This window comes from Chionomys nivalis, chromosome 7 (assembly GCF_950005125.1).
Source record: "Chionomys nivalis chromosome 7, mChiNiv1.1, whole genome shotgun sequence".
Taxonomy (NCBI): domain Eukaryota; kingdom Metazoa; phylum Chordata; class Mammalia; order Rodentia; family Cricetidae; genus Chionomys; species Chionomys nivalis.
In genome coordinates, this window is record NC_080092.1 from 30,900,065 (window position 1) to 30,912,916 (window position 12,852).

Genomic DNA, 12,852 nt, shown 5'->3' on the forward strand with positions numbered 1-12,852 from the left:
TTTGTACAATGGGGTTAAAAGAAAAAGAGAAAAGACTTAGAAAGTGAAGATGCTCCATTTCTCCAAGATTTTAATAGGCACATATCCATGTTTCTATCTTCTGATCTACAAAATAAAGATAACAATATCTGTCTCCCAGGGCTGGGGTAGGGAGTTGAATGAAGGAATTCATATAAAGTACCAGCAGCATCACCTGGCAAAGGGCAAGGGCTCAGTAAGTACTAAAACTCACTGTTGTTATCAGAGATAGCCTCACTAAAGACAGGGGAAGTGAAACCATCTCATTAACAGGATAGGTAATGGATCTGAGTACTCGGTGTCTGTTAGGTAGCTATTTCCTCTGTATTAAAATGTTACTTTCACAAGAGAGGCTAGTTAAGATGTGGGAAATAAAAGAAACATGCAAGCTTCAGGAAGTAAACAAAACTCACAAGTCTCAAGAAACTCCTAAAACAAGATTCAACAAGGTCCTTTCCCCAAATATAATTAGCAGTAATAGTGACTGGGAAACCTGACTCTCTGACCAGCTGAGCTGCCTCCAAATTGTGCAGAGAGCTCCAGAGATACAGCTTTTATGAGTCATCAACCATGTGAAGTGGGCTTTTTAGTGGTACGTTCACCTTTGTTATTCATATTCCAGTAAGTAGCCCTTCACCCATACTCCCGTAAGTGACGCCAGTGAACTCACATTCAATAGGGTAGACTTGGAAGGAAAGGTCTTTCTGATCTGTCATCAACGCCCTGTCTGGGCAGACAGAGGTTTGCGCATCTCTCTCCAGGGGAAGTCATGTGACACTGTCTATTTCTGAACAATTTACAAGGAAATCAAATTAACTCACGCAGACACCCTCACCCACTGACTCCTCTACAGTAAGTGTTCTGACACACCACGTTCATTTCTACATCCACACGTATTTCTGCATCATCTTCAAATAGAACTCCATGAGACAGATGCTAGCACCCTTTCCTACATAGGGAAACAGGCACAGAGAGCCATTTACTCAAGTCACACTGTAACAATGTGACTAAAGTGCTGTTGAAACCACAACCCTCTAACAACAGGGTAACCACAAAAAGACAGTGTGTCCCAAATATTGTTCCAGGATGTCATCAGCATGACTTCAGGTGCTTATTTTAACTGCACATTACCAGCTCCCGACTTTCTTCACTGACTCCAAAGCTCTGTGTGTGGACTCACACAGTGTCTTTGAATTTTCTGTTCCATATCATTGTACATATATCTTCACTGTTTTGCTCACAAGTCATCAAAAAAAGTCATCCAATCAGTGGGAGTATTATTTGCAAACTCATAATCCTCCCCAGCAAAACAAGAGTACAAGGAAGAAAGAAGAATGAAGAAAAATCGGAAAGACCGTATCTCTGGCTTTATCCCTCTCCTTCACGCCTGACTGGAGTCACTGTCTTTATAAAAGGAAGTCAGGGGTAAATGAGGTTAGCAAGTTGACTTATGTTGTGTAGAAAGTAATTCTCCCTTTGCCTGACTCTGTAGTGTGGCTTTGAACACCACGGGCATAAAAGGTCTATACATAAGTACTTTTATTTTAACGGAGGGCATAAGGCCCTCTGAAAGCACGGAGTTCACAAGTCAGATCGCCACAAGGGGTTATTAAGTGTGGGTTCCGTTTCACTTCCCGCTTCGTCTCTGACTTTCTTTTCCCTCGTTCTATAATGACATTTTCTTTCTCATCTCACGTTTGAGTTACTTTCCCACCAAACCCCACCCCCACCCCAGGAGCATGCTTCCTTGGGGTTCCTCCATTGACTGGCGTTGTCGGTATCAAGCCTCAGCCTCACCCCCCCCCCCATTAGGCTTTTCCCCAGGAAGTTTTCATCTGTACGCTGAGGCGCAACTCTCCTGACCCGCCCTTAGGTGATCACAGCAGCTTCTTCGTTATTGCAGGCTCTCTCCGCTGGCAAGAACTGCGTTCTCACAGGAAGGGAGGAAATAATAGCTATGCACGCTCAAGTCCAGTATCCGGCTAGTTTGGGGAACACAGAGCTATCACTCCCGGGTGGACAACCCACCCATTTCTCATGAAAAGCAGTCCGGAATCCATTTTCCGCAGTGGCTATAACCTCTAAGAGAAGGCAACGCTATAACTCAAATAATCCTCAAATTATTTTAACTGGTTTAAAACTACTAGAAAAACAAACTCAAAAAGGTTTTAGGCCCAATGTTGTTCTAACTCTCCCTGTTTCCTCCAGATTCCATTGCTGTCACTACTACCAATCACCATGGCAACCCACACAAGGAAAGAGATGGCATGTTCTCCTGGGCTATATATTGAGGATCTGGCTCACGGTTTGTGATTTCATGTTCCTATGCCCAACAAACAGGTCTCATTCAGACTCCATGATACATCCTCGTGTAATGGGTGCCCAACACACGAGTATTTCCAGACCTAAACATCCAAGGTTGAGGGGATTTTTTTTTTTTTTGGTTTTTCGAGACAGGGTTTCTCTGTGGCTTTGGAGCCTGTCCTGGAACTAGCTCTTGTAGACCAGGCTGGTCTCGAACTCACAGAGATTCACCTGCCTCTGCCTCCCAAGAGTTGAGGGGATCTTATTAGTGATAATGCACTCCCAGAGTGTTCAGTTGTATCAGAAGCATCCTAGACAAGGAGTTGAAACAGGACAGGAAAGTCCTGAGACAAATATACGACCCTCAAGTTCTGCCTTCAAGAAATAGTGTCAGGTCCCAGACAGTGCATGAGATAGGAGGAAATGAGAATCTTCTCCTTACTCTTTCTCCTCATTCGAATAGTAAATCTCTAAGTTGGAGCTATTTAAAACTCCTCAGCCTATCTCCCTCCCTGAACTACTTGTGCAATTAACATTTTGTTTGTAAAATGACAATGTTTAGTAACAGTTTTCCCTCAACCAATACCAGCAAGCTGCTCTGCTAAGATGACAGGCCACACTCCAGTGTAGCTGAGAAGGGAGGGATTTTGTGCAGGGAGTTTGTGATGAACGGCAGTTGTACCTACCCACTGGAATGGTAATACTGCCTACCAAGTGACCCAGAGTCTCCTGGCCCTTTCTACACCTCGGTGAAGACTGCGTTGTCAGTCTTGAAGATCAAAACTGAGTAACAATTCCTCCAGCAGAGTTTAACCGTTTTTATAAAAGATTGACAGGTGAGTCAACTTCACGCAGATTTCTCCTTCTCAAATTAGCTATAACCGCCTTGCTTTCTCCCCCTCACCCCACTCCCGTGAGCTCCCAAATGATGTTTGTGAAGAGATGTGGGCTTCCTTGCCTACAAGCAATGAGTTCTGTTTTGTCTTCCATGGTCATTGAATCTGTTCTGAGGTAGGTCCTACTTACTTAATTTTTTTTCATTTTTTATTTATATTTTTTTACTGATTTTTATTGAGCTCTACATTTTTTTCTGCTCCCCTCCCTGCCTCTCCCCTTCCCTTCAACCCCCTCCCAAGGTTCCTATGCTCCCAATTTAATCAGGAGATCTTGTCTTTTTATACTACCCATCCTACCCATGTAGATTAGATCTACATATGTCTCTCTTAGGGTCCTCATTGTTGTCCAGGTTCCATGGGATTGTGATTTGTGGACTGGTTTTGCTTTATATTTAAAAACCACTTATGAGTGAGTACATGTGATAATTGTCTTTCTGGGTCTGGGTTACTTCACTCAAAATGATGTTTTCTAGCTCTATCCATTTGCCTGCAAAATTCAAGATGTCATTCTTTTTTCTGCTGTGTAGTACTCCATTGTGTAAATGTACCACAATTTCTTTATCCATTCTTCGGTTGAGGGGCATTTAGGTTGTTTCCAGGTTCTGGCTATGACAAACAATGCTGCTATGAACATAGTTGAGCACATGTCCTTGTGGCACGGTTGAGCATCCTTTGAATATATACCCAAAGTCTACCTACTTAATTCTACACATTTTTCCATATGTTAGCACACATTCTCATGAGTGGGGACATCCAAGTCTTCATTCATATAGTTAGTTTATCTACTCAAAATGTACTGCGGTGTTCTTTTTAATGTCCTCACACACAGACTATTTTACTTCATATGTACGCTGGCTAGTTTTATGTCAACTTGACACAAGTTAGAGCCATTTTGGGAAAAGGAACCTCAATGGAGAAAATGCCTCCACCTGATTGACAGAATATGGGAGAGCCCAGACCACTGTACGTGATGCCACACCAGGCCTGGTGGTCGGGGGCGCTATAAGAAGGTAGTCTGAGCAAGCTGGTAAGCAGCATTCCTCCACAGTCTCTGCTTCTCCAGGTTCCTGTCCTGATTCTCCCTTAATAAGGCACTTTTACTTGGAAGCATAAGAAGAAATAAGCACTTTTCTCCCCAGGTTGCTCTAGGTTATGATATTTTGTCACAGCGATAGAAACCCTAACTAGAAGAACACTGGGGCCAATGAATGGAGCTGCTGAAGGTTAGAGAAAACTACTCTGGGAGTTTGGAAATTTCTGTGCCTGGACCTCACCTCGAAACCCCAAAGGTGCTGTGCTTGGTAACTCAGCACATGGGAAACCATATCAGGACATGTATTTGTGCCAAGACCATCTGGTTGGGGCTATTCCCAGTAATGGTACTTATACCAAAAGTTTAGCTGATCCGTGAATACAGAACTATCAGGCAGGCACCCATCCACATAGGTGCCACATCCAAGCAAGAACAAAGCAAGCAAATCATTTTGAGATTAATGGATCCTACAAAGGGGACGAGAAGGCAGTGTGCACACATAATGAAAAACCCTCTTGTCCTGAGACATCTAGGAGCTTCTTCAGCTTAGCCGGTGATTCTAATGAACTGGGTCAGAACTCAGCACTGTAAAGGAGGCAAAAGTCACGCATAAAGAACACAAGAGAGGGATTCAGATTTGCTCTCTGTCCGTTCTTCTGAGATGCAGTCGTGATGCCTAAGTCTTTGGCACATACAGCATGCTTCCTGGTGTGTTAGCTCTGATGTGAGAACCCTGATTGACACTCAAACCCCACCACACTGAGCCCTTTCACATGAACTTCACAGTTCTGATTCCTCACGAGGACTCTGTGATGAAATCCGAAGACAAATTAGCCGAAGGTCAGATGAGGTAAAATGCAGCTCAAAAGCAGCCGTATAGAACTGGGCTACTGTTCACACTACTAAAAACAATGTCTCACTGAAGTTAGGTCAGAAAAACCAAAACTGCGAGAGGGGTTTGACAGCTCATTGGAGCCTTCCTTTTTTTTGGAAACAGGATTCCTTCATTAGACATTCATGATGGCAAGCGTTTGATTCTCTGGATCCGAAACTAGAGAGGTCCAGAGGTCCAGGTTTCTACCTGATCCTATTTGTTGCTGATGATAAATAAATAAATAAATAAATAAATAAATAAATAAATAAATAAAAATAAAAAACCATGACCAGAAGCAACTTAGGAAGAGAGTGGACTTGATTCAGCTTACAGCGTGGAGGGAAGTCAGGGCAGGAACTTAAGGAAGATCTTACAACAGAAACCAGGGAGGAACGCTGCTTCCTGACTCACTCAGGATTATGCTTATGTTAGCTCTCTTCATATACCCCAGGACCATCTGCACAGGGAATGGTGCCATCCTAATGAGCAAGCTCTCCCACATCAGTTAACAATCAAGACAACCCTGCCATTACACCCATGCGCACACAAACACGAGCATGCGCACACACACATACATACACAGCACTCTGATCTGGGCAGTCACTCAGAACTCAATTCTCAGATGATTCTAGACTGTTGACAGTTAAAGTTAACTGAGACAGTACTGCTGCTGGAAGGCCTAGTGCGTGGCTGTCTGACATTCCGAAATATAAACTGATTTGATTTACATTGGCAGAAATTGTCGTGTTGACAACAAGGTGAAGTCAGAATTACATAAAATCAGTGGCATTGTGGAATGGCAGACTTTCCTTCGGAAGCTGACCTCTAAGGCACAGAAGAGCTAGTAGCCGTCCTTAGCTAGAGTGCCTGGGATTTGACTATTTATAGGTCACTCAGTTATTCCCAAACCTGGGTGTGTCAGCAGCATCTGCAGGGGGTTGTTGGCTGAGCACTGGCCCCAGGACTCTCAGTCACAGGTCTGGGTGAACTCTCAAAGTTAAGGATGCTAATTACTAGGGTCTGAGACTGGGAGGACTTTGAAGGATGGAGAAACTGAGACATGGCTAGTAAGTGTCTTGCCTAAGATCACATTGCAAGTTTGAATCATGGCCTAGAATTTTCTGTTTCTAATCAAGAAATGGTCCCTCTTAGGTTTTCAAATTTTTCACATATACATGTGTGTGTGCATACATAAATGTATATGCATGTATATTTATACCTTTCACCAGAAAGCTTGTCCATCTAAATTAAATGCATTAAGAAGTGATTACAGCAAAAGATGGAGAATGACCATGGTTCTACAATAAACTGTCTTGAAGTTCTACCTAAACTTTTCTTGTTTTTTTTTCACCCCTCCATTTAGTAATTTTATTCTAACTTAATCTACTTCAAGGTCAGCATCAAGGAGACTAAGGAAACCCTGTTTGACATTGGCATGCCGGTGCTGCCGGAATGCTTAAGATTCAGTATTTCTGTGTGATTCTCACAGTCCCTGTGTCAGAGAGAAAAACTGCTCATGTCCAGTGCAAGTTTTGCCTTGGGCTGTCAGCCTCTTCTTCTGGCCTTGAGTTTTTTGACTTGTAAAATGAGAGTAACCTCCAAGGTCCTCCTTTCAGCTCCAACTTGCTACAGAGCTGAAGAAAAGCCCAAGCAGCTTGTCTGAACCAAAGGAAGCCGGAATGACAATGAGCCCCTTTTAGATAGCTCTCCCATTCTGTATATCCACTAGGAAAGAACAGAAAGTCCCAAGAGGACAATGCCAGGTGGTGGAGGTGAACAGAAGAGAGGAGAGAGGTAGGAAGCCTTCGGGGCTGGCCCTGAAAAAATGGGGACCAAAGCCCTTATGCAGCTCCTTCTATTTGCCTACCCCCTCCCCACCCCAGTAACAGCTTCAAGATGCACGAGAGGATTTTTAAAGACTATTCCAATTTATAATGATTTACCATTTCTACTTGGCACAAAACAACAGGAAGAGGAGGGGGAGGGGGTTGCAAGTATTTGTACAACAGGAAAAGATGCTGTGAAGGGCTGCAGAATATTGCTCATTAAAATGAAATTCACTCCCTACATAGCCAAGAAACATATGCCAGCCAGAAATACTAGGAAGCCCAATTCACCTCCATTTAGGTAAAAGGATGAAACTGTCAAAAAAGGGGAAGGGGGATCTAAGACACCATCATTTTGGGATTAACACCTGACAGGGGCAAAAAAATGAAAGCAGTATTGTGTTATAATCTGTCTGGGAGTCAAGGTCAGAAGCAAGCAGGTCCTTATTTTATTCATTTTTTATCTGCAAGTATGGAAAGATTCCTTCTAGCAGATGGAGGCTTTTAACATAAAATAAGCTCCCACGGCTGCATTTACTTGCAACAACAAGAAATACATGGCTACAGATGGCCATCTGTTTCTTCATTTTAAGGTAGAAGGTAAAGAACGTTTTTCAACTCTAGTTTTTGGATTTAGTCAATAATCACTATTATTTTCTTAGCACAAACATCATTATCAGCTCCCACACTGTGTGGCTGGTGTCTAAGGTCCATGCATACTGTATGAGGGTTCTTGACAAAACGATAGTGCCAGGTATCAACACGCACACTTCAGTGGCCCCTTAAAGGAAGGTGCTGATGATTGCAAATTAGCGCCAGGGCACACATTCCAGTTAAGAGCTCGATTTGCATTCCTGCATTCTTCTCTGGCCTAGCACACAGACATGGAGCTGTTTCTGCTAAGACTGGAGAGGAAAAGCTTCGGAATTTCACCGTCGTCATCTTGAGACCTCCAATTCAGACCATAATGATTGACAAGTAGGGCATCAACTCCAATGAGGTGCTCTTCCCTGGGAACTGTGATGTTACAGGATGCCTCAAGGATCTTTCCCAGGTCTTACAGGAATTTAGGTACCTGGATCTTTCCCACATGCCTGCTAAGAAAGGGGATATACTGCGATGGGCTTGAGACACAGAACAAAGTAGAAGAAACAGCTGGGGAAAGATGCAAGGCCTGAGGCAAGGGTAGAAGCACTAAACTACTAAAGTCAAAAAGCATAGTGTAAAGGCTCCTCAGAACAGAAGAGCCAGAGCCAGCCTGATGCCAGCCTGAGAGGAGCCCCATTCTGCAGATGTCACGCTGAGTTCATCAAGGTGCCCTGAACATCTCAAATGCCTTCCTTTCTGTCTTAACCTTTGCTTGTTCTGAAGTTCAAAGTCAGTCCGGCCAAAGATAACAAATAAATAAGGACACTGTGAAAATATTCATGATATAATCAGTCAAAACCCAAAAGAACTTGATTGACATAGGAAGATGTCAGTCACAATAGAAGTCAGACTATAAGGGTCTGTGAAGGCTAGGAGAAGGGACTCCCCAATGAACTCGCGTGCACACACACGTACACACACTGATTGAATAACATGGAAGACAAAATATCACAATACCCTTTGTTATTAATGTTATTACTTTAAGGGAATGGGCTTGGGACAGGGCAACACCGATTAACTAAAATACATTTACTTTTCTAATGTAAGTCCACGGATCTGTAATCTCACAATAACTAATTAAATTTATGTATATCTCAGATTTTTAAACTATGGGTCAGACACACACACACACACACACACACACACCCAATTGCAGGTATCACTAAAAATGTGACAGTGTTAAAAAGGTTTCTGAATGCACAATGACCAAAATATTAACTCAAAATCAAATATGTCATACCCAGGGTTCTGGCAGCACCCACCCACATTGCATCTTGTGACTTGATTGCAGCCTTGGTCCTAAATACTCGACACAAGCTCTTTATACTGTGCACACCATCATTCCCTCCAATACTGCCTGAAGTACTGTTCAAATTTCACACTACTGCGAACCATAAATTGCAGGGCTTTTAATTTTTATTTTATGCATATGTGTGTGTGTGCCTACATGTATGTCTGTGCACCACATGCATTCATGGTGCCCCTGAAAACCAGAAGAGGGCACTGGATTCCCTCAAACTCTTGTTAAAGATATTTGTGAGCTGCCATCTTTTACTGGGAACTGAACCCAGGTCCTCTTTAAGAATAGCACCAATGGCAGTGTTTTGACTGTGGATACAGTGTTTCCTGGTCTTATAGGAACATAATTGATGGTTTGTTGTGGAAAACAGTATTTTCTCACTGTCATCCATCAGCATGTAAATATCAAATCAGAGTATCTTTAGATTATGTTTGGATGCTTTATTTTTAAAATCCCTGTTTGAGTTTCATAAAAAAAAAAAAAAAAATCTCTAAACAAATTTTGGCTCAAGATTAGGACTGAATTTCCAGTAATTTCTGGAATGTCCCGAAACGTTTCTCTGTCATTTTGAACTGTGGATTTACATGAAGTAGAGTTGTCAGCATTGATGATTACAAAATCAAAATGTCAATCAAAATCTGAAAAACATTGAAGATGCTCTGTGTCCTGTAATATCAAATATTCAGTTAAGATTTGTTTGTCTAAAAAATAAACAGGCATATCCATTTTATTAATAATTATATTTGTTTTTTATCAATAATAAAATTATACATATAATAATTGTTTGAAATCAATTTGAAATGTATTATAAGCAGATGTTAGATTATTTTGATTGTTTTTAGTAATGTATATGTGTAGTGATGTGTGCGTGTGTGTGTGTGTGTGTAACTATGAGTGTGCAAATGCAGGTGCCATCAGAGGCCAGAGGTGTCAGATATAGGTAATTAGAATTAAACTTAGGTCCTTTGTAAGAGTAGTATGTGCTCTTGTGAGCCACTTCTCCAGACTAAAATATCCTCTCTGTACACCTACTTTACAGACCTGTATATCTGGGGTTATATATAAATTGCCTAGGCATAACCCAGCTGTGAATAAGCAAAACCTGACCAAGGCAAGTTTTTTGTTCTTGAACCAAATTAAAAATACAACGGACAAAACTATTTCTCAGAAGTGCAAAGCCTTCCTGGCAGCTATGTACTGGATGCATACTAAAAATCACACTGTAGAGTGTTGGATTTATGCCCTTTTATGAAATGGAGAATTGGATTCAGTCTTGAAAAGGGACAGATGAGAGGTGCTGGGAACAACATTTACAGAGACTTTTGTAAGCCCTAGAGACAGAAAACATGGCATGTCACAAGAAGATACCCACTCTAGGAACTTGGTTCTTTCTTAGTATTTCAGAGTATTTTGGGCATGAATATTATAAGATCCTGGAACGATGTCATTCAACACAATACCTAGCAGTGACATGTCTGGATTTTTCCATTGAAAGTAGCTAAAAGTTAAAGTCCAGCCCCTCAGTCACAATGGCCGTTCTCCGAGCTTCAGCAGGCACTTGAAATCACTCCCTTGAACAATGTGACACAGAGAGGACATTTCTGTGACTTCCAGGGTGCTGGCAGACAGAGCTACTCCCAAAGCGTAAGATGAAAGAGATCATCCTGGTCTGGTTTCCACATGTTGCCATGGTAAGGACTTCCTGTTTAAAGCCCTGTTTAAAGAGCATCTAAAAATAAAACCGGAAGAAAGGAAAGTGGAGAGTCCTGAGATCTTCTGAGCAGCTTATTACCACAGGAGTTGAGCACCAACTGGGAGTTGGAGTTTCTAACGTCCCATGTGCTGAGGCTCCTTCTACCCTCCCAGGCTCTGCCCTACCCATAGGAGCTCCCGTTTCCTTCTTCCCTGGTAACACAGACCCTTTGAGCTCAGTGGCTATCAACTCCTTTGATTCCAAGAGAGACCTCCCCGCCCATAACAGAAGAAAGAGATCTAGTTATATACAATAAGTTACTTTGACTGGAGAAAGAAATCCCTTCCCAAATAAAAGGAGAAAGTCCTATGAGAAGCAGAACTGATTCTTTGAAAGTATTATTATGTAAGTTCTAAAGCATTCTCAACTGATACTCTGTGTTCTCTTGGTTGCAATCAAGTTTGGGTCTGTGGTGGTTTGAATGAGAAATGTCCCCCGTAGACTCACACTTGAATACTTCGTTCCTAGACAGTGGTGCTGTCTGGGGAGATGTAGCTTTACTGAAGGAAAAATGTCACTGGGGACCAACTTTGAGAGTTTAGAGCCTCACCACACTTCCAGATCACTCTCACTGCTTCATGTCCGACACAGAAAGATGTAATCTCTCAGCTTCCTACCCTACCTGTCTGCTGCCAAGGCTCCCCAGGCATTGTAGACTTTTCCTCTAGAATTATAGCCAAAATAAACTTCCTTCTGTAAGTCACTTTTAGTCGTGGCTTTTTATCATGGTAACAAGAAATTTATACAGCTTTTAAGCCAAAAACCTCAAATAATGGAGGTTATTAGCATATAAGTTACTTTCTATTTCACATAAAAAGAGATCTGGGATAGCCTGAGGGCAGTACACAGTTCCATGGTCATTGCTTCTCTCTGACTACATCATCCTGGCATTAGCATCCATTGAAATTGTCTCTTGCTCTACAGCGGCGGCTGGAAATCCAGCCATTTCAAAAGTATTCCAGGAGAAAAGGAAAAGAAAATCAACACAGTACTTCATCCAGGTGGATGGATGACCATGGGTCTTTGAGCTTCCCCAACACTCTGATTTAACAGTTCATCCATCACAGCATAGTCACACAAGATCTTGGCTGCAGAACAACCAGTCTTCTTTCTGGGAATCACAATATCTGATACTATCAGAGCAATAATACTTACAGGTAAAGAGATATTTGGTGTAGGAGGTCCTTTTGTCTTTGTGTTGTTTTCATTGGTTAATAAAGAAACTGCTTTGGGCTTGTTGATAAGGCAGAACTTAGGTAGGCAGGGGAGACAGAACTGAATGCTGAGAGAGAGAAGGGTGGAATCAGAGAGACACCATGGATCCGCTGGAGACAGATGCTGGGAATTTTACCCAGTAAGCCACTGCCATGTGGCAATACAAAGATTAATAGAAATGGGTTAAATTAAGATGTAAGAATTAGCCAATAAGAAACTAGAGCTAATGGGCCAAGCAGTTATTTAATTAATACAGTTTCTGTGTGGTTATTTCGGGGCTAAGCTAGCTGAGTGGCCAGGACAAACAAGCGGGCCCTCTCCTCCAACAGATACTGGTTCTCAAATACTTTATTTTTTAAGATTTATTTTATTTTTAATTGTGTGCATGTATGTATATGTAACTATGGGTGTATATGTGTTTGAACATGTGCATGTGAGTGCAGTTCCCTGTGGAGACCAGTAGGAGGTTCTGGATCATATGGAGCTAGAGTTGCAGGTAGTTAAGAACTACCCAGCTTGGATGCTGGAAACCAACTTCAGTGCTCAGTAAGAGCTGAATGTACTCTAACCCACTAAACCATTTCTCTAGCCCCAGATGATGCTTCTCAAGTGAAGACTCACAGGCTGAGAATAAAGTGGGCGGATGCGAGCAAACTGTGTAGGCTGCACACGACATGTAAGATGGAAGCTGAAGAGTGGAAGGGAAAAATGTATCTCCCTCTCCCCACTTCCGAGTTACTATACCAGCATGCCTTTGTTCCATTTAGAATGTCCTTCAAATTTCAGCCATTTGCATACTATCTTGTGGGATTTTTCCACATTTGCAAATCATCTCTACTATTTTTTTCAAGATTGACTCTCATGTAGCTCAGGCTAGCTGTAATTTATTGTGTAGCCCAAGCTTACCTTGAACTTGTAAACCTCCTGCTTCTGTTCCTGTGTGCAGGGACTCCAGGTGTGCACACTCATGTTGGGCCTTCACTTA